The sequence below is a fragment of the Pelophylax lessonae genome, assembly GCF_965119305.1.
Source record: "Pelophylax lessonae genome assembly, chromosome: 1".
NCBI lineage: Eukaryota > Metazoa > Chordata > Amphibia > Anura > Ranidae > Pelophylax > Pelophylax lessonae.
The window spans coordinates 542884090-542903712 of NC_138768.1; the positions used below are offsets into that span (position 1 = coordinate 542884090).

Below are 19623 nucleotides of genomic sequence, written 5' to 3' on the forward strand. Positions count from 1 at the left end.
CAAACCATTTTCTTGAACATGACAAGGACTTCAATATACTCCAATGGCCTCCACAGTCCCCAGATTTCAATCCAATAGCACTTTGGGAGATTCGCATCATGGACGTGCAGCCAACAAATCTGCAGCAACTGCGTGATGCGATCATGTCAATATGGACCAAATCTCTGAGGAATGTTTCCAACACCTTGTTGATTTTACACCAGAATTAAGGCAGTTTTGAAGGCAAAAGAGGTCCAACCTGGTACTAGCCAGGTGTACCTAATAAAGTGGCCGGTGAGTCCAATCCTGATAATGACAACCAGGGAGATACATGGCCAACATGGAATATCTCATTTCAGCACCTGCACCTACCTTATTCTATATACAACACTGACATCGGCCTATGCACACTACTTCTAGTTCTTCGCTCATCTAATTCGAACAGAAATGGATCAGGTCCAACTCACATGGAGACAGTCCAATAAGTTGTGTGATAAGAAACTCTTGAAGTGCCTGAAGTACCCTAAAATATGTCAGAGACCACCAAACAGTGTCAAGTGATGCTTGAAACTGAGAATCCTGCTGGTATTTATTGGGCTGTTTAATGCCCCCTACAGTGTGATAAACAGCATATTATCCAATTATAGTAAGCTACAAAATGTGGTAAAGTTTAACTTATAAAGAATACCCAATCACATTCAATAAAAAAACGTAAAAAAAATAAAGAAATCAAAAACCCGAAAAATTACTTTTGCTTGCACTGCATTGGATGATTGAAGTCAGCAGAGCTTCACCTCATTCACCTTATTTAGCTCTAGGGAAAAGTCCCCTTGCAAAGTCTATCCTCCCTAGCAAAACAACCCTAATGGTGTTAATGAGGAGTATATAAAATGACAGCCTTAAAAAAAAAAAAAAAATTCCCTCTTGAGAATATCAGCAAGCTGCACCTTTTGTTTTATTGGTAGTTACACCCATTGCAATCTGTTCCCTGTTATCTCTAACTGCAAACATATTCAGTACTGGCAAGGTTTCATAGCTAGAATTTGTGAAGGAATGAATGAGGCAGAATGCTTTAGCACAGCAATGCACTGGATAATCGAATACGAGAACTGGACCATCAGTGGTTAAGTTCCGATCTTTATGGTTATTTGCAGTCCCAAATCCCTCTGTGCAGCAGCTTCCAAGGACATCATATCCACACATTGAAAGTACTCTTTGAAAACCTGAAGTCCTTTTTCAGATGTGAATGAGCCCTTATGCCCCGTTCACACCTGAGCGATTTTCTGCTTGTAGCTCTAAAACGCTCAACAAGCCAAATCCCATTCATTTTAATGGTCCCTGTTCACATCTGAGCGTTCTGTCACCTTAAGCAGAAACGCCTGTTGCTGAAAAAAGTGTATGAGCTTCTTTTTAGCAGATTTGTTGGCCCCATAGACTTCAATAGAATTGAGAATTTTACAAGTGTTTGTTTTCTGCTCAAACTGCAGTTTTCCACCCCTAATTTCCTCCTCCCCTCCCCCTAGTACTTTCTATTGATTAAGTAAAGACACCTGACGCTGTAGAAGGCTTGTAATACACTTCTGAAAAGCTTTAAAAAAAAAAAAAAAAAGCTTGAAAAAAGCTACAAAAAAGTTTATAAAATAAAAAATAAACGCCAGTAAATCTATACGCTCAGGTGTGAATAGAGCCTTACTTACACATTTACTCCATTTAGGCCCCTTTCACATGGGCGATCCGATCCGCCTGACAGTTTTTCAGGCGGACCTGCTCGGATGCTTCATGCATCCATATGGAGCAGCGGGTGTCAGCGGAGACATCTCTGCTGACACCCGCTGCTATCCTATCTGATCCTGTCCGCGAAATCCGGACGGATGGAAACCTTATTTTCCATCGGTCTGGAGGATCGGATCGGATGAGAACGGACAGGCGGTACGTTCTCATCCGATCTCCCCATAGAGGACAGCGGGGATCTGACAGCTCCGTCTCTGCACAGAGAGTGGAGATGGAGCTGTCATCCGCCTGCTCAGCAGGGATTGGCCGATCGATCCCCCGCTGAGCAGAACGGACTCCGTCGGGTGGTGCGCCCGTGTGAAAGGGGCCTTAGGCATTTTAGGACCCAAAGACGTCAGTGGGAGCAATGGTAGATAATGGATTTACACGTTTTTGCATCTGAAGAACTCCTGTCCTCCTCAAGACCTGCTCTCCTCTCCTTGCCCAGCGCAGGTAATAAAACGTGTAAAAAATGCGTGTAAAATAGTACTAATTATATAAAAGAAGATGAACAGCAATCTAAACCATTCTAGTTTGCCACAATCCTACCTAGTACATAAATTATTATTTTTTTTTTTAGCATATTTAGGTGTTTTAGGGCCCATAGACTTCAATAGGAGCAATGGTAGAAGCTGGATCTACACGTTTTTTGCATCTGAAGAACTGCTCTCCTCTCCTTGCGTAGCCCAGGTAAGAAAATGTGTAAAAAACAATTGTAAAATAGTACTAATTATATAAAAGAAGATGAATAAGCAATCTAAACTATTCTAGTTTGTCACAAAATACTACTATTTAGATACACAGTGATACCATGTTTATTAAATATTGTACATTCTTTTCCCAACAGATTGATAAACTATGAACTTGTTTTTGCCATTCACGTGTCAAACAGGTTCCCATAGACAGTTCTCAATTCATAGCTTATACTATTCCTCTGGTTTGTGATTTATAATCACCAAAGAAAACAAAGCCAAGGACACGAGCCTGTACAAGTTTTGAAAAAGTAAAAGGATTTGATCAAAGTACAAGAAAGATGACAGAATGCAAAAGAGAGTTCACTTACCCCAAACTGCACAACTGTGTTCCAGCCAGATCTGTGACTGTAACAATTCAGAGTGAAGGAAGTACACACAAATCCTGTCATTAGAGTTGTTGGGGCTGGACAAAACATTTCTCATGCATACTTCCACTCCAGAGACTGCCTACTACTGAGTAACAATTCCAATTGTTAGGAGTTCACTGATCAGAGGCGCCATCTGCTGAAGGATTGTGGTATTACATTGTCCAGAAAATGAAAGGGGTGGTTGTGTAAGCAGATACAAATAGAATTTAAAACATGATGGTAGTTTCCCATTAGACATTTAAAGTAAATATGAATTAAATCACAATTGTCCTTCTTCCAGGCACAGTTCCATCAAGTTTTATTTTTTATTTTTTTCTTATTGTTTGTTTTCTTAGTCACTCAACCTAGATAATTCTGCAGCAAGCAAAGTCACCATGATGAAGCCATAAATATGGATCTGCATTCTTGTTCCAAGTTAGCAGTTCGGAAAGTATAAAAACGAATGCAATACTTGCAGACAAGTATGTATCATTTTCAGGAGCGATAAGCAATACATCTACAAAAGTAAATAGCCTTCCCCTGTTGTTCAAGCATTCATCATTAATACAGTATATTTATGTAGCACAGTCCCCGTATCTGTACCTTTCTGTATGATGACTTCTTGGGCCTCCTCTGATTACCAGCATACAGTCACTTAGGGACAGTTCACACATCAATCCTTGCTCCCAATGGCTCGTTACACAATAAACAGTCCAGGGGTTTTGGTTTTTCATATTTATTGTGGAATTTGGATGGTAGAAGGGAATAGTGGGATACTCCAACTTTAACTATTTACAGTTGATAAGGACAACTCTCACTTGACCTCGCCAGGTTACTTGTGGAAGCATTCACACTCCTTTAACCATACTGCTACTTGTATGGAAGGAGTTAAATCTTCTTGCTCTCTCTCCAGAAACAGATTTGATGAGCTACACTATCTTCAGGACACTCTCTAGGATCCCCTTTACTGGCACCTGTCCACTGACTCTTCTAGCGGAAGGGATGGCCCCCCTCAGGACAGGCCCATTGACACAGATCTGTACTCACTGTATGCAGAATCCACAGGAAATTCCCCTGAGTGTGGGATTTTTTAGGCACACATGTATAGACAATTCAACGATATATGCAAAAAATTATAATGTTTATTAAAGTGACAAAAGTATAAATGTAAACGATAAAATCACAGGCAATATAAAACAAGCAAGAATAGAACCATAACCATGTAGATGACAGGAACCTGAGCCCAATATATTTCGGAAAATGACTTTCCTTCTTCAGGGTCGGTTCATATTTGGAAGTGTTCTGACAACAGAAATAATAATATAATTATACCATTGTACACTAAACAAGCATTCATTGTATATTTCGTATATGATATGTATACAGAAACAGCATTAAACAAACACATACATTATTACATATTTGTTTTTTAAATAACAGCTTGTACTTCTGTCTAAGTTGAAAGAAAACACTTACATGGTTGTTCTTGCAGTATAGTGTAAAGCCTGTAGGATAGTTAAAAGCAAGCTGGTTCACCACAATTGTGGATCCACATCATAATTGTATATGTTCCATAGGTCAAGTATGACCAGTGTGTTGGGTTTAGCCGTATTGTGAAATTTGGATTAGCCCCCGTGCCTCCAGAATACTGTGGCCAACTGAAGTCCCAGGAAAATTGAACGCCAAGGAACTGGCAATATGGGCCAACTAAGGAAAGAATGAATGGGGTATATTAATTGTAAGACTCATTTGGGCTACAGGATAGTTGCTTTACAATTAGATCACCAAAGGGGGTCCAATGTGTCCCATATAGATATAAGGATAATAATGGTTACCTGTACGGCGGCGGAGGAAAAGGATGCCACAAGGAGGATCTACCAGCACAGTCAGAGTGGTATAAGGGCTAAGTCAGAAATGTATGACCTTTAAATAGTACCTTAGATTAGGTGAAACGATCGCCAGCTGGCGTTCCTAGTTGGGGCTTCCTGGACCGTGGACGCCAGGACCGCCCCACCAAGGGGAGTGCGCATGACAGGCGTCATGACGCCGATGTAAGCAGAAATGGCGTCCGCGCTCCACCGGCACGGGTCACGGAGCCGGAAGCAGATAACTGCATCCGGTTTCCGATTGGCCGGATCGCCCCACATCCGCAGAGAGCTGCGATGGGCGGAGCCAGCCAAAGACAGTGAACGCCAATTGGCGGTCTGTCTCCCCGTGCCGGGGTGGTCACAGGGGAGGAGACAAGGGGCACACACATCCAACATAGATCAGTCTGCATTGTATGTCACTAAAATTAGTGAACAAAGCAGATGCTCGCTGGATTGTAACAGTCACTAATAGATGATTTGGGTTGAATCTGTATATGAGTTAGTTTAAAGTGGATATTCACCAGCAGTGAAAAACAGCCTGAAATCAACTAATCATTTGAAATATCTCAGATCCTTCCAGTGTCTCCTTTCCAGTCAGCTCTACAGGACCTCTGGGTTCAGTTCCTCTCTAACTCCTAGGCCCTCAGGTTGACCACCCGAGGTCGCACGGCAACTTCTACAGCCGCCCCCTCCCTTCGGGACTCCGCTCTCCAGCTGAAAGACCCCGAGCACATGTGCCCTTGGCATTTATACAGTATCCCAGCATACATCAAGGCACTTTTCTGTGCCAATCACCAGGGCTGCACTAAATGTTTGTGCACTCATTTGTCAGGTTTGCTCCAGCTGTCAAAGCTGCACCTAAGTACCATGAGCAGACCTCACTAGCAGATCCTGCTCTTTGGTAGGCAGAGGACAATTTAGATTTACCTGGCAATCTTTCTGGTAAGCAGAAAAGATCCAAAACTATACTCTCTCTCTAGCACCTACCTAGGAGGGTGCTACATCTATACAAACTAATCATATAACTCCCCTCCCCCTTACTTACCACTTCTCATTTAAACCAAGTGAATCAATTGCTCTTCATTAGCAAAGTCACCAATGCCCTTTTAAATTAAGACTGTTTTAATGTGGTACAAAACTCTGTTACACCTCATGGGTGTGCGCAGGGGTGTGCCAGGTGTGCCTGGGCACACCCTAATCACCAGGGCTGCCAACCATGCAGTGTCTATAAAAGCATGAGACTACAGTTGCTCTGCATCTCTGTTGCTTCCTTTAGCCAATGGGATTGACACTGTACCCGCCCCCTTCCCCAGTGGGCCTCATTTGACTTTACAACAGGAGGTGCCGGCAGCTGGAGCGGGCATGAGAGGGAGGAGTAAACAAAGCCTGCAGTGTAGGACGGATTTCAGCCTACCAGGGGAAGGTAAGCTGGGCTGAGCAGAAAGTAGTCAGTACACATACATACGCACGCATGCATGCATGCATGTATGTTTGAGCTTTGGGGTGCACACCCTAATGCAATAGGCTGCGCACACCTATGCACCACTTGTACCTACAGGTAAGCCTATATTAAGGCTTACCTGTAGGTACTGTGCATATATTCTAACCTTGCACAGTTTAGGAGATATTCAGAGTGCATGCAGCCGATGACATCACTGGCGCATGTGCTCTGAAGGTCTGGCTTACAGAGCATGTGCCAAAAATGTCAGCTCGCAGGAGTGATGTTGGAATGGCATCATCATAGCCAGAGGCCATGAACCCAGAAGGAAGACTGGGGGAAGATGTCAGCCGTCTCAGCGGTGACATTGTGGTGCTGGAGGGCTTCGTTCTAAGGTAGGTCTATGCATACTAGCACAATATAACATTGCCTTGCAGGGACTTTTTTTTTTTTTTTTCTTTTAACCACCTGCGGTTTACTACCACTTTATAGTACAGCTATGGCCATCATGTATATGCTTCAGTCTATCGTTAGCATTACTGCAGCTGTTTTTGTTTGTTGGTCAGCTGATTTACCTGGTTTAAATCCATACTGTTTATTCTGCAGTAAAATCACTGCGTAGGTGTCACCCTGTTGACACATAGGGGTTGATTTACTAAAACTTGAGAGTGCAAAATCCAGTGCAGCTCTGCCTGGTAGCTCCTAGCTTCAGTTTGTTAAATTAAGCTTTAACTAAAAAAAAATTAAAAAAAAGTTGATTGGTTTCTATACAGAGTTTCACCTCTAGTTTTACTAAATCAAACCATAGTTTCAGATATGTACTAACACAATAACCAACCCCCCTCCTCTTCTGAATCTACCTTCATTATTGATTAGCTTTGATTGTTTACGCAGCCCATTTCTTTCCTTAACCACTTGCCGACCGCCGCACGACTATCTACGTCGGCGGTCAGCCCCTCACAGGCAAACTAACGTAGGGCTACGTTGCTTGCTTGTGAGGGTCTAGGGAGCGAGCGCGCGCCCCCCGGGGTGCGCTCCCGCTCCCGCGTGGTCACGGACCCCCCCGCGCGTGTGACCAGCGGACCCGATGTCCGCCGGTCACTCGGCGATCGGCGGGGGAGAGGGAGAATGTCAGGCAGCTTGTGTAAACAAACTGCCTGTCATTCTCCTCGCTGCAAAGACACTGATAAAACGGATCTGGTATGTAGATCCGTTGATCAGTGTCCTTACAGCTAGAGCCACAGCCAATCACAGTAGAAACCATGCCCCTAGGGACACACACAGCCCCTCCCTTCTAAATAAAGTTAACCCCTTCACTACCAGTGTATTTTTACAGTAACAGTGCATATGTATAGCACTGATTACTGTAGAAATGTCACTGGTAACCCCAAAAGTGTCAAAAATGTCAGTCAAGGGTCCGATCTGTCCGCCGCAATGTCGCAGTACCGCAAAAAAAATCGCAGATCGCCGCCATTACGCGTTAAAAAAAAAAACAACAAAAATGACAAAAATCTTTCCCTTTGTTAGTAAACGCGATAACTTTTGCGCAAACCAATCAAAATACGCTTTTTGCGATTTTTTTTACCAAACATAGGTAGCATAAAATAAATTGGCCGAAAATTTTTAAAAATTTTGATTTTTACATTTTTTTTGGGGGGAATTTCATATAAAAAAATGTGAAAAATATTGCTATTTTTGCAAAATTGACGCTCTTTTTTTGTTTATAGCGCGTGATCAAAAAATCGCACAGGTGATCAAATACCACCAAAAGAAAGCTCTGTTTGTGGGAAAAAAAGGACGTCAAATTCGTTTAGGTACAGCGTCGCACGACCGCGCAATTGTGCGTTAAATTCACGCAGTGCCGAATCGCAAAATACCCCCTGGTCGGAATGGGGGTAAAATCTTCCGGGGCTTAAGTGGTTAAGAGCGCCGGGATGGATCAGGGTGACTCCAATTGGTCAAAGCAGCCACATGTCATTGGAGACCCGGGGGTGGTGAGAGTGTAATGTGTTAGTTCACCTCTTTTTTTTTTCTTTTTTTAAAGCAGAAATTTACTCTTTCTCTTACAATCCTTTCTTCTGCCTTCCCTCCCTCTCTCCCTCTTACACAATTGCAAATAAATAAAAAAAAATTTTTGTTTAAACTGAATATCTTTTTTTTTTTTCCTAAATTCATATCCTTAATCCTCCAGACCCTGCGCATGCGATCCCCCACGACAAAACTGACTAACGATTCCAGTTAACATTTTTCCAGCAACATTACTGTTGCAGCAGTATCCATTTTTTATAGTGGGACTGCGATATTGCGGCGGAAAAATTAGACTCTAGCCTGACACTTTTTTGGGGACCAGTGACATTATTACAGTGATCAGTGCTAAAAATATGCAGTCACTGTACTAATGACACAGGCAGGAAAAGGGTTAACATCAGGGGCAATCAAAGGGTTAATTGTGTGCCTAGCTAATGATTCAGTGTAGTGGGGGAGGTGCTTTTAGTGGAAGGTATGGATCAGTGTTTCTGCTTTACAGGAACACAGGATCTATGCCTTCTGTACTTACAGAATGGCAATCTGCCTTGTTTACAAAGGCAACATAGGCAGACTGCCATTCTGTCAGTGTACCAAACGATCAGCGGTTGCCGATGGACATCAGCTGATCACCTCTGGCTGTGTGAAATCACAGCAGGAGCGAGCCAGCAGCAGCGTGCACTCATGCCCATAACCTAGAAGTGCAGAATCACGTACAGTATATATACATAATTCTGCATCGTGTGGCCATCCTGTAGCAGTAAATCTGCTATAGAGCGGTTGACAAGTGGTTAAGAAACAATTTTATATTTAAAATTCAACAATTAACAGCTGACACTCATCATGAAACACCCACAAATTGTCTAATAAATCAAAATTCTTAATAGTTTTATTGTACCAAAAAATAGACAGAAATGTACTCAGCAAGATGACTAAAATTCCCTAATTTCCCATCAAGCGTTGCATACCATATATGAAGGCCATATTGGCATTTCCTTCTTTCCTGTGGGTTCTAATCTTCAGACATCATTTAAATGTTTCCAATATGCTTTCACTGGTTGGCAAATGTAACTCCTAGTCTCATAGATTGATTCCCCCATACTCCCTGATGTGATGCCAGAGGGGCGCACTACATGGAAAATCTGAAGGGTTAGATGAAGCACACTACAAGGTGCATAAGTAGAGCACTACATGAAAGCACTGGAGGCCAATAAAAAGAGCATTACCATGAGGGTCCTGGAAGAGGATATGAGGAACGGTGTGGGTGGGCACCGCAGGCATATAATCAGTTCAGGGCTGTAAAGCCAAAAGAAAATATCTGTACAAGAGGGTCAATGGAAGAAGGATGAAACCATAGCTTCCAGCTGTTCCTCAGTTGGAGAAACTGACCCCATTTATAAACCAAATCCTTCTGTCCCTCTTGCCTCCTCCATTGTCCCTCTTTTTGGTCAGTGTAAATACCTCTTTATTGTCCCTCTTTTTGGTCAGTGTAAATACCTCTTTAAAGATACACTTTGAGGCACAGTCTGGACATGCTTGAGAAAGGACATGCACCCTCAGAGCTCCTGCTCTCACCCATGTTTCTATGCATATAACTGCGAAATTGGCATGCACAGAAAATTGTGAGCATCATCCAAATTGAACCTCACACCTGAAACCCATTCTAGAGGCCTCCCCTCCTTTCTTCTAGCTGTATCCCCCACAACTGGACCAAAGGTAACATGGCAACCATCTACTCAGCTACACCTGATGACTCTCAGATGTCCAAAGATGCCTCCCTGTTCCCTCTTGGGACCCTCAGGTACACAAAGTTATCTCTACCCCCTCCAATAAATCTCTGAGCAATATTTCTGCAGCCTCTAAATTGGAAGACCTGGGTTGGCATTGGGTTATAAGGAAATGCTCATTGCCAAAGTACAAAATACGTTCAGACAATTATTCAAAAACCTCCAGGGGAAAACCACACATCTTGGCAATAGATTAGAGATGTTAAAAAGCAATCACAAGATTCTGTTGCAAACTTTACAGCACCACAAAGATAAATCCCTAAGATAAGACCTCAACATTGGCACAATACATACACAGCCAAGTGATTTTGAGAATTGCAATTGCTGTCAAAATACTAGAATATTAGTGCCAGCCCTGCAGGGGGTCTTCATACACATCATGGGTGAAATAGCACAGACCACATCAAAATTGAGAAGGGTGCACAGGGACCTATTGCTGCCTGCCCAAGAATGAATAAGCTATGGAATGTTATATGCAAATTACACAAATATACTACCAAGAAAATCATTATGCTGGCAGAACCAAACAACATGTGGACAGAACAAAGTTGCTTCTTTTGCCTGACCTGTGTAGGAGGATGCACAGAACCCATCTTCATAGAAGATGGACCGAAAAATTGTGTCTCTCCAGGAAAAACCAATTCCTCTCGCTTTTTAGTCAATCGCACTTGCCAGCCATTAATATGCTTAACTGGCTATGTCTTGGAGGATATTCCTCTGCCACTCTGTCAAGTACCCTGGCAGCCATTTGCCATCTGTATGATCAGACATAGATACCAAGCATCAACTGAAGGCCAGAGGACACACTGGATCAAAACCTAGTCACTTCTGCTGTACTTTTCTGTCAACTGATACACATGAGTTCTATGTACCAGACTGCTAAGGTGAGATCCCCCTAACCTCTCTTCCTAAACTGACACACTCTAGATCCCCAAAGAATCCCTTTGTCTGTACTTGTTGGTTATCACTTTCACCTGATGCCTTTTGGACTTAGAGACCTCTGGTTATGTCACTATTTTGCTAAAGACACTGTGGGTATTACTGCCTGATAGAGATAAAGATCAACAATCTTTTTGTTTTGATTCTTTATTTCACCGTGCATCTGCATTATACCTTATTAACATACAGTGCTATGTATCAATGACTTTGCTCTGATCCCATCGCCTACACTAGACTATTCATATGCTACAGTAAATATACAGTCATGACCAAAAAATATTGGCACCCCTGCCTTTTTGTCAGATAATAATTATTATAATTATTATTATATAGGATTTATATAGCGCCAACAGTTTGCGCAGCGCTTTACAATGTGAGGGAAGACAATACAGTTACAATACAATTTAACACAGGAGGATTTAGAGGGCCCTTCTCATTAGAGCTTAATGCAGTAACCGCGGGGGATGGGCTGATGGAGAATATGGAAGTATAGTTGTTAGGTGTGGGTAGGATAGGCTTCTTTGAAGAGGAAGGTCTAAAAGCTAATAGGGTAGGAGATAATCGAACAAATTGGAGTAAGGAGTTCCATAGGATTGGAGAGGCTCTGGAAAAGTCCTGGAAGCGAGCGTGGGAGGAGGTGACGAGGGAGATAGAGAGCAGGAGGTTTTGAGAGGAACGAAGAGAGCGATTAGGTTGGTATTTTGAGACAAGGCTAGTGATGTAGCTGGGGGCTAAGCTGTGGAAGGTCTTGTAAGATGTTGTTAGTATTTTGAATTTAATTCGTTGGGTGAGTGGAAGTCAGTGGAGAGCTTGACAGAGGGGAGTAGTGGACACTGAGCGATTCATGATGGATTGAAGGGGGGGTAGCCTGTGTAGAGGTAAGCCAATGAGAAGGGAATTGCAGTAGTTGAGGCGCGAGATGACCAGGGAGTGAACTAGGAGCTTTGCTATGTCTTTGTTTAGAAAGGGGCGTATTTTGGAGATATTGCGGAGGTTGAGGCGACAAGATTTGGACAATGATTGGATGTGGGGCTTGAAGGAGAGTTAAGAGTACATGACAACATCTAGAACCTTGGCATGTGGGGATGGGCTGATAGTAGTGCCATCGATATTGACAGAGAGATCAGGGGAAGGGGCACGTGGTGAAGGAAAAATTATAAGTTCGGTTTTGGATGGATTGAGTTTGAGGGAGTGGTGTGACACCCAGACTGATATACCTGATAGTAAATTAGTGATACGTGAGAAGACTGAGGGAGAGAGCTGAGGGGTGGATAAATAGATTTGGGTATCGTCAGCATAGAGATGGTATTGAAAGCCGTGGGAGGCTATCAGCTGACCCAGAGAGGAGGTGTAGATTGAAAATAGGAAGGGTCCAAGAACAGAGTCTTGGGGGACCCAAAAGGAGAAAGGAAGAGGAGAGGAGGTAGTAGAATTGTAAGTAATGCTAACGGTGCGGATGGATAAGTAGGAAGAGAACCAGTGAAGAGTACAGTCACTGAGACCAAAGGTGTGGAGTTTTTTGAGGAGAAGGGGATGGTCAACTGTGTCAAAGGCAGCAGAAAGGTCCAGAAGGAGGAGTACAGAATAGTGTCCATTGGTTTTGGCCGTTAGTAGATCGTTTGTCAGTTTTAGGAGAGCAGTTTCAGTGGAGTGTTGAGGCAGAAGTCCAGACTGAAGGGGATCAAGGAGGCTATTCTCGGAAAGGTGGTCGCACAGTCGTATGTAGACCAGACGTTCAATGAGTTTGGATAAAAAGGGGAGCAAGGAAATAGGGCATAGGTTGTTAACATTGGTTAGGTCCAGTGAGGGCCGGGGCTGACTAGTACATGTTTTAGAGAGTTGGGGAAGATGTCAGAAGAGAGGGAGAGATTAAAGATGTGGGTTAAAGAGCGTAGAATAGGGCCAGAGGGTGAACATGGGTTGGCAATCTCCTCGGCAGTGAGTGAGTCAGTGGGAGGAGGTAGTGGAGGACGAAGTAGAGAATTAAAGGTAGCGAAGAGTTGCCGGGGGCAGGATGGAAAGTTGTTAATGAGAGTGATACAGTAGGTCTGCTTGGCAGTGTGGAGACTAGAATTGTATTTTTGGAGGGCAGATTTATATTGGTTGAAATCTTTCTGAGACCTAGTCTTACGCCATTAACGCTCAATAGCACGGCTATGCTTTTTCAGATTTCTAGTGTTATCTGTTTGCCAAGGTTGAAGGGTCGGGCCTGATTCGATGTGTAGTAAGGGGGGTCAGTGTGTCCAGGGAGGTTAAAAGTGAAGCGTTGTAGACAGAAGTGGCTAGGTTGGTGCAGGACAGGGGTGCGATTTTGTCATAGAGGTGGTCGGTCGGTAGCAGAGTAGAGAAGAGACGGGTTGAGATGGCGTAGGTGTAGCAATATTTCCAGGCATTGGGCCTGATATGGTTCTGCTATTGTTACTGGTAACACTTCCAACACATTTAAGTTGAAAACCCAATGCTCTGTTTAGCTCAAAAGTCTGGTGAACAGCTCCCTCCAGCCCTTCACTGACTGTGGTAGCTCCTTGTAACTGCTTGTTCTGCTGCAACTCTTAACACTGTACACTGCACACTGTACACTTAACTCTTCAGGGCCCAACCGCTGGTGCCCCCTCTAAACTTCAGGGTCCTCTCGCTAGGCACCCCCTCTAACACTTCAGGGTCCTCTCACTAGGGACAGTACTCACGAACTTGGCATGCTTTCCTCCATCTCCTCTGGTCCTCGGCACACCGGATCCTCTCCGCAGATCAGCTCAGCTCTCTCTCTGGACTCTCAGGCAGCCACCCGAGACACCCGATCCTTCTGACAGGAGGAGAGACAGCCGTACCCTCCCTCCTGGGACTCTGCTTCCCGCCAAAGATGTTGCATCATGCGTTCCCCTCAAACTTATACCCACTCCCAGAATCCTCTGCGGCATAATCTGCCTTCTGGGGTAGATACAAGCCTGAATGAACCACTGATTGGGTGTCCTCCACTGCCCAATGAGAATCCTCTCATGAAGCCAGTGGGGAGACTCCCCTCTCAGCAGCCACACCTGGGAGACATGGCAGCCCAGCTGAAAATCATGGCCCTGCTGTTAGGCAGCCAAGGCCCACTAAGCTTTTACCTAGCACCTACCTTGTAGGGTGCTACATAGGTTTCTGCGGGTAACTATAAGATAGCTGGAGGGAGAGTAGGTGGAAGAGAGGGAGAGAGTGAAACTAATAAGGTAGTGATCAGAGAGAGGGAAAGGATTGTTTGAAAGGTTGTACGGAGTGCATATTTGGGAGAAAACAAGGTCAAGGATATTGCCTTCAGAGGGAGTAGAAGCATGTATCCATTGCTTCAGGTCAAAGGAGGAGGTTAGACTGAGAAGTTTGGAAGTAGTAGGAGTGTTAGTATTAATAGGGATGTTGAAGTCACCGAGAATGATTGTGGGGATTTCAGAAGAGAGAAAGTAGGGTATCCAGGCAGAGAAGTCATCAAGAAAGGTCAATACTGGTCCAGGGGGCGGTAGATCACAGCTATCCTTAGAGAAACAGGGGAGAAAAGACGAATGCAGTGTACCTCAAATGAGGAGAGTGACAGAGAGGGAGGTGGGGGAAGTACCTGAAAGCTGCTATGAGGGGCTAGAAGAATCCTGTCACCCCCTCCCTTGCATCCACTGGGTCTGGGGGAGTGAGTCCAAAGAAGACAACCTTGGGATAGGGCAGCAGAAGACGTAGTGTCGGATTAATGAAGCCAGGTTTCGGTAATGGCACGTAGATTAAATGAGTTAGCATTAAAAAGGTCATGGAGAGAGGTGAGTTTATTACAGATAGAGCGGGCATTCCAAAGGGCGCAAGAGAAAGGGAGTCTGGTCTTGGGAAGAAGAGAGATGGGAACTAGATTGTACTGATTGTTGCTGCAGCCAGAGGGTGCAGGATAATCGGTGTGTTGAGCACAGGTAAATGATGGAGGCCCGGGGTTTGAGGATATGTCTCCAGAGGTTAGGAGAAGCAGAAAGGTGAGGGTGGTAATATGAGAGTGTGATTTATATGAAGGAACATGCTCCAGTGTCCTTGAGGTTTTGTGTGAGTGTGGGTTTAGAAATAGCAGGAGATGGTGAGTGCAGTAATAAGGAGAGGACAAAAGTGAGGGTGATATATATAGGCTGTTGGGTGGAGAAGAGGGGTGAAGGAGAGAGAGTTTAAGGATAGAGGACATGGCTGTAAGAAGAAGTGGTAGAGAGTTCATGTTACAAGGAGAAAGAGCTGAAGGGATAAACAAGGTCAACTGTAGACTGTGTGGTGTTTATTTCAGCCTTTCCTTTGTTCATTCATTTTGTGCATTCGCTGAAGTTTAGAGTCAGAAGTGCTCCCACTTATAGAAATAGCCCCACTTTGAGAAAACAGCCAGAAAGGCAAACGTGCCTCCCATAAAGATGTTTTCTTCTTATATACTGTTAGGGCCCTTTCACACACGGAGCCCGTCAGACGGACTCCGTTTTTCTCGGGGGGGGGGGGATCGATCCGCCGATCCCCTGCTGAGCAGGAGGATGACAGCTGTGTCTCTGCGCTGTGTGCAGAGACACAGCTGTCAGGGCCCAATGCATCTCTATGGGGAAATCGGATAGGAATGGACCGTCTGTCCTTTCTCATCCGATCCCATCTGATCTGATCCGCTGGTCAGATGGAAATTAGGGTTTCCATCCCATCAGATTTGATGGATCGGATCGGATGTCAGCGGACATGTCTCCGCTGACATCCAATGCCCCATAGAGATGCATGGGGTGACTGTTCAGATCCGCCAAAAAAACTGACAGGCGGATGTGAACGGGGCCTTAAAGATGGGGTGGGTGCTTTACAATTAACTAAGCAGGAATTCATAAAGGAAGGCTGGATAAACTGAGCAGGATTTTCATTTCAGAAACAGATTTATAAGGGACAGCTAATAGAGATACCTCTAAAGGCTATAAAAAAAGGCTATAAATTAAAGGTAAGAGAAAGCATTGCATAGAGAGCAGTTTACAGATGGTTAAACAAAATAAACACAACACATTTAACAACAGAATGTAGGAAAAGCAGGTTTCAGAGTTTCAACATTGGGTGGAGTAGGCAGCTTACACATACAGTAAGCAGGTTCAGGTGCAGTTAAGGGTGAATGTCTTTTAGCAGTCTGAGTAGCTTACACATACCAAAAGCACAAATACAGAGTAAGCAGGTTAAGGTGCAGTTAAGGGTGGATGTCTTTTAGCAGTCTGAGTAGCTTACACATACCAAAAGCACAAATACAGAGTAAGCAGGTTAAGGTGCACCACTTTGCCCAGAAAATGATTACAATTACAAATGTTTAGGCATTCTCATGTTTATTTCTTTTGTTTGTATTGATATGAGATAAAAAAGTGGAGAAACAAAAACCCAAATCTGACACATTCCACGCAAAACTCCAAAAATTAACTGGATAAAATTATTGGCACCTTCTCAAAATTGTAAAAAATAATTGTATTCCAAGTTTGTGATGTTCCTGTAATTTGTAATTAAACTCACCTATTTCAGTTAACAGGTGCTGACAATAAAGAAATCACACCGGTTTTGGTGAACAATTGACTCAACCTTTCTCTTGTGTGTCTCTGTGTGCCACACGGAGAAGAAAAAGTGCATCAAAGAATGAAAAAGGGGCACATTAGGTGCACACTTGTGGGTGATTGTGGCCACCTGTTTCGCAAGAGGCTAGAATTATTTACATGGGCTTAGTAACAGGCTAATTCTGTCAGGTAAATAATGGGTTACTCTACTGCTGTACCTGGAGAAAAGTTTAGCCAATGGGAAGGCAGTGGAAGGCTTTATAAGGTCTGAATGGTCTGGAGTGCTTCCTTTTGCATTCGAAGAGCAGGACAAGAAGAAGTTCCCAGGCAGAATTTCCTTTCAGAATGGAAGCGCTTTTAAAACAACTAATACTGAAGGCTGAGGGAAAAAGTGGCGAGGCTTGGCTGAGGCACTGTCTGGAGATGCAAGAGGAAGGACCCGGCCAGAAGATGCAGACAGTGGGGGTTGGCGTGGAGGAACCCCTTACCGTTTCTCACACCGTTTCTCACATGGCGGAGCAGGGGCCGGAGATGACGCGGCGACATACCAGGTCGCAGAGGAGCAGAGCGCCGGAGAGAGAGAGGGTATCCACAGCAGCACCAGAAGAGCAGCCGCAGAAGACGCGGGGACCGGAGTGCGCATGCGCCGGCCTAGCAAGAAGAGGAGGACTGCCTCACAGTCTCCGGGCGGAGGAAGGGGCAGCGGTCGGCTTCTCAGCAGGCAGCTCCCAGGATGGACAGAGGGCGCCTGCATCCTGCGTCCCACACAGCTGTAATGTCTGCCAGCTCCCAGAGCACAGGGCTGTGAGTGAAGGGTCCTCAGGAGAACAGTTTACACAGGATACAGACCTGGGATTGCTGCTGGAGGGCGATTCTGAGCATAAGGCTGTTTTACCTCCAGCAGCTGGTGAGTCACCCCACTTAGATAAATTGTCTGTTTTGATTAACTCCTTATCTTACCTGGTGAAATCTTTGTCTGCTGCTCTCCCTGTCACCTCTCCTGTGAATTTAAAGCTGCAGTCACATTCTGAACCTGTTATGTCTCCTGCTGTGTCTGATGTTTTTGTTTCTCACAAAGATCATGTAAATGTCAATGCTGGGCAAGCTGTGTCTAATGTTTCCAATGTTTTTTCTTTGAGTTCGCTGTCGCAGCCTGGGCTTAAGGTACCAGAGGCATGCATGAAAGACATGATGCCTTGCGAATTGTCGCCACTGGGTTACCATCTTGGTTTAGCGGTCAAAGAAAAAATTTGGAGGGGTGAATTTGTTGACCTTTTGTCTCTTTTACCTGCTAATAAGGAACTGTCAGATAAGGCGGATAAGAGGGAGGAGAAGCAGGAGGAGGAAAGGCGTAGGGGTGCTCCTAGGTCGTTTCACAATTGGCTTCAAGCATTTTGCATATTTGCTGGGGTAATGGCAGAGAAGCATCCCGAAAGGTGCGGGGGCTTGTTCCAGCATTTGGACCATATCTTGGAGGCGTATAAGAATTTTGGAGGGCTAGGCTGGTACTTTAATGATGAGTCATTCCAACAGAAATTGTCAATTCACCCCACCTTAAAATGGGGGATGAAGGATGTGGGTTTGTGGCTCAATTTAATATCGCCCAAGAGACAGAGTACAGCTAGGCAGCCTGCAGTGGGCACTACGAATTTGGCCTACCGCAAGGGTTTTTGCTTCGCGTTCAATGAAAGCCAATGTCGCTGGAACGCCTCATGCCGGTACGAGCATGAATGCTCGTTTTGTGCACATCCCGTGGTGAAATGTTTTAGGAGGAATGCGTCTTTGGAGTCAGGTCAAGTGCAAAAGGATATTTTTCCAAAGAGCCTGCACGCCTGTGAGGCTGGAAAAAATGCGCCCGTGGTTGGACATGTACCCAAACAGGGAGAAGGCGGTTTTTCTCACTATAGGTTTTGTAAACGGTTTTCCGCTACCTTCATTCACGGGGAAGGCTGCGTGGGAGTTAGTAATCTGAAATCGGTGGAAAGTTTTCTGCACATTGCTAGACAAAACATTTTTAAAGAAATTGAGGAAGGTAGGATTGTGGACCCCTTTGATTACCCACCTTTTTAAAATTTCCGCATATCCCCTTGGGGGGGTGCCTAAGAAGGAGCCTAATGAGTTTCGAGTTATACATCACTTGTCTTTCCCTAAGGGTAGCTCGCTCAATGATGATATTGCAGAAGACTTATGCTCAGTTTCATACGCAACGTTTGAGAAGGCAATTGCCAGAATTAAATCTTTTAGAACTAGTTAATACAATGTATACAGTTTAGGTGGGTGATGCGCTTCAGAAGTGGATATAAAGTAAAAGTATAATAAATATATAAACTGGCGTGGTAAAAAGTGTTCTAGTGATAAAAAGTGTTGATGCTGGTTAATAAAAGGTGATCCAATACTTCATATATATCTCCTATATATATATCAATATAAGTAAACTATTCCAGTTATCTTCTATACAATAAAGTGCTGAGTGTTTATACTTTCCTAAAAGGTATCACTAAATAAACCGTAGACAAGATAAAAATAAAGATACTTCAAAAAAAAATACAAAGTGCTGTGTGCTCATTTGCTTAGATAAAAAATAAATAAATAAATAAATCCCTGAGGAAGTCACGTGATGTGACGTAACGCGTAGGAGGAGCCGCCAGACTACCGGAAGTGACGTTAGAGATCGGAGCGATAACGCTCCCCACGCTGTATTGAGATTTTACCCGCATTCAAATGATCTACAAATTGTAAGTGCAACTACGTTTTTTAATAAAATATCTTGTTTGACATACTGCACCATGATTGCCCTATGTTTTTACTGAGCCCGAGGTCACGATATGGAATTAAGGACGGAAAGTGTATGCACCCCAAAATATTAAACAGGACAGGACAGGAAACACTTGGAGGTGGAGCAAGATACCGGAATAAGTAAAGCCTATATGATATTCGGAGGCTAAGTTTTGTATACAGGCGCAATATACACCTTATTGAGGTGAGAATATAGAGCACCTAGATGTGACACCTGGTGGAGGCAACAAGTCACAACACCCATACTCTGCATGAGAGCACCTTGTTTTATTTAATGATATCGAAGGGAATGACACCTGATTTTGGATTTCTATATATATGGACACTATAAACACAGCACTTTATTTATTTATTTATTTATTTTTTATCTAAG

General features: G+C 43.9%; 1 protein-coding gene across 1 annotated transcript in view; it reads right to left on the bottom strand.

The window, feature by feature from the left end:
* The window catches only part of SH2D4A (SH2 domain containing 4A), a 162742-nt gene extending 159838 nt beyond the window's left edge, over window positions 1-2904 (bottom strand). Inside the window, exon 1 of the mRNA XM_082247811.1 lies at window positions 2813-2904. The gene's annotated coding sequence lies outside the window, so the exon portion shown is untranslated. The remainder of the gene's footprint in view (window positions 1-2812) is intronic.
* Between the last annotated feature and the right edge of the window lie 16719 nt (window positions 2905-19623).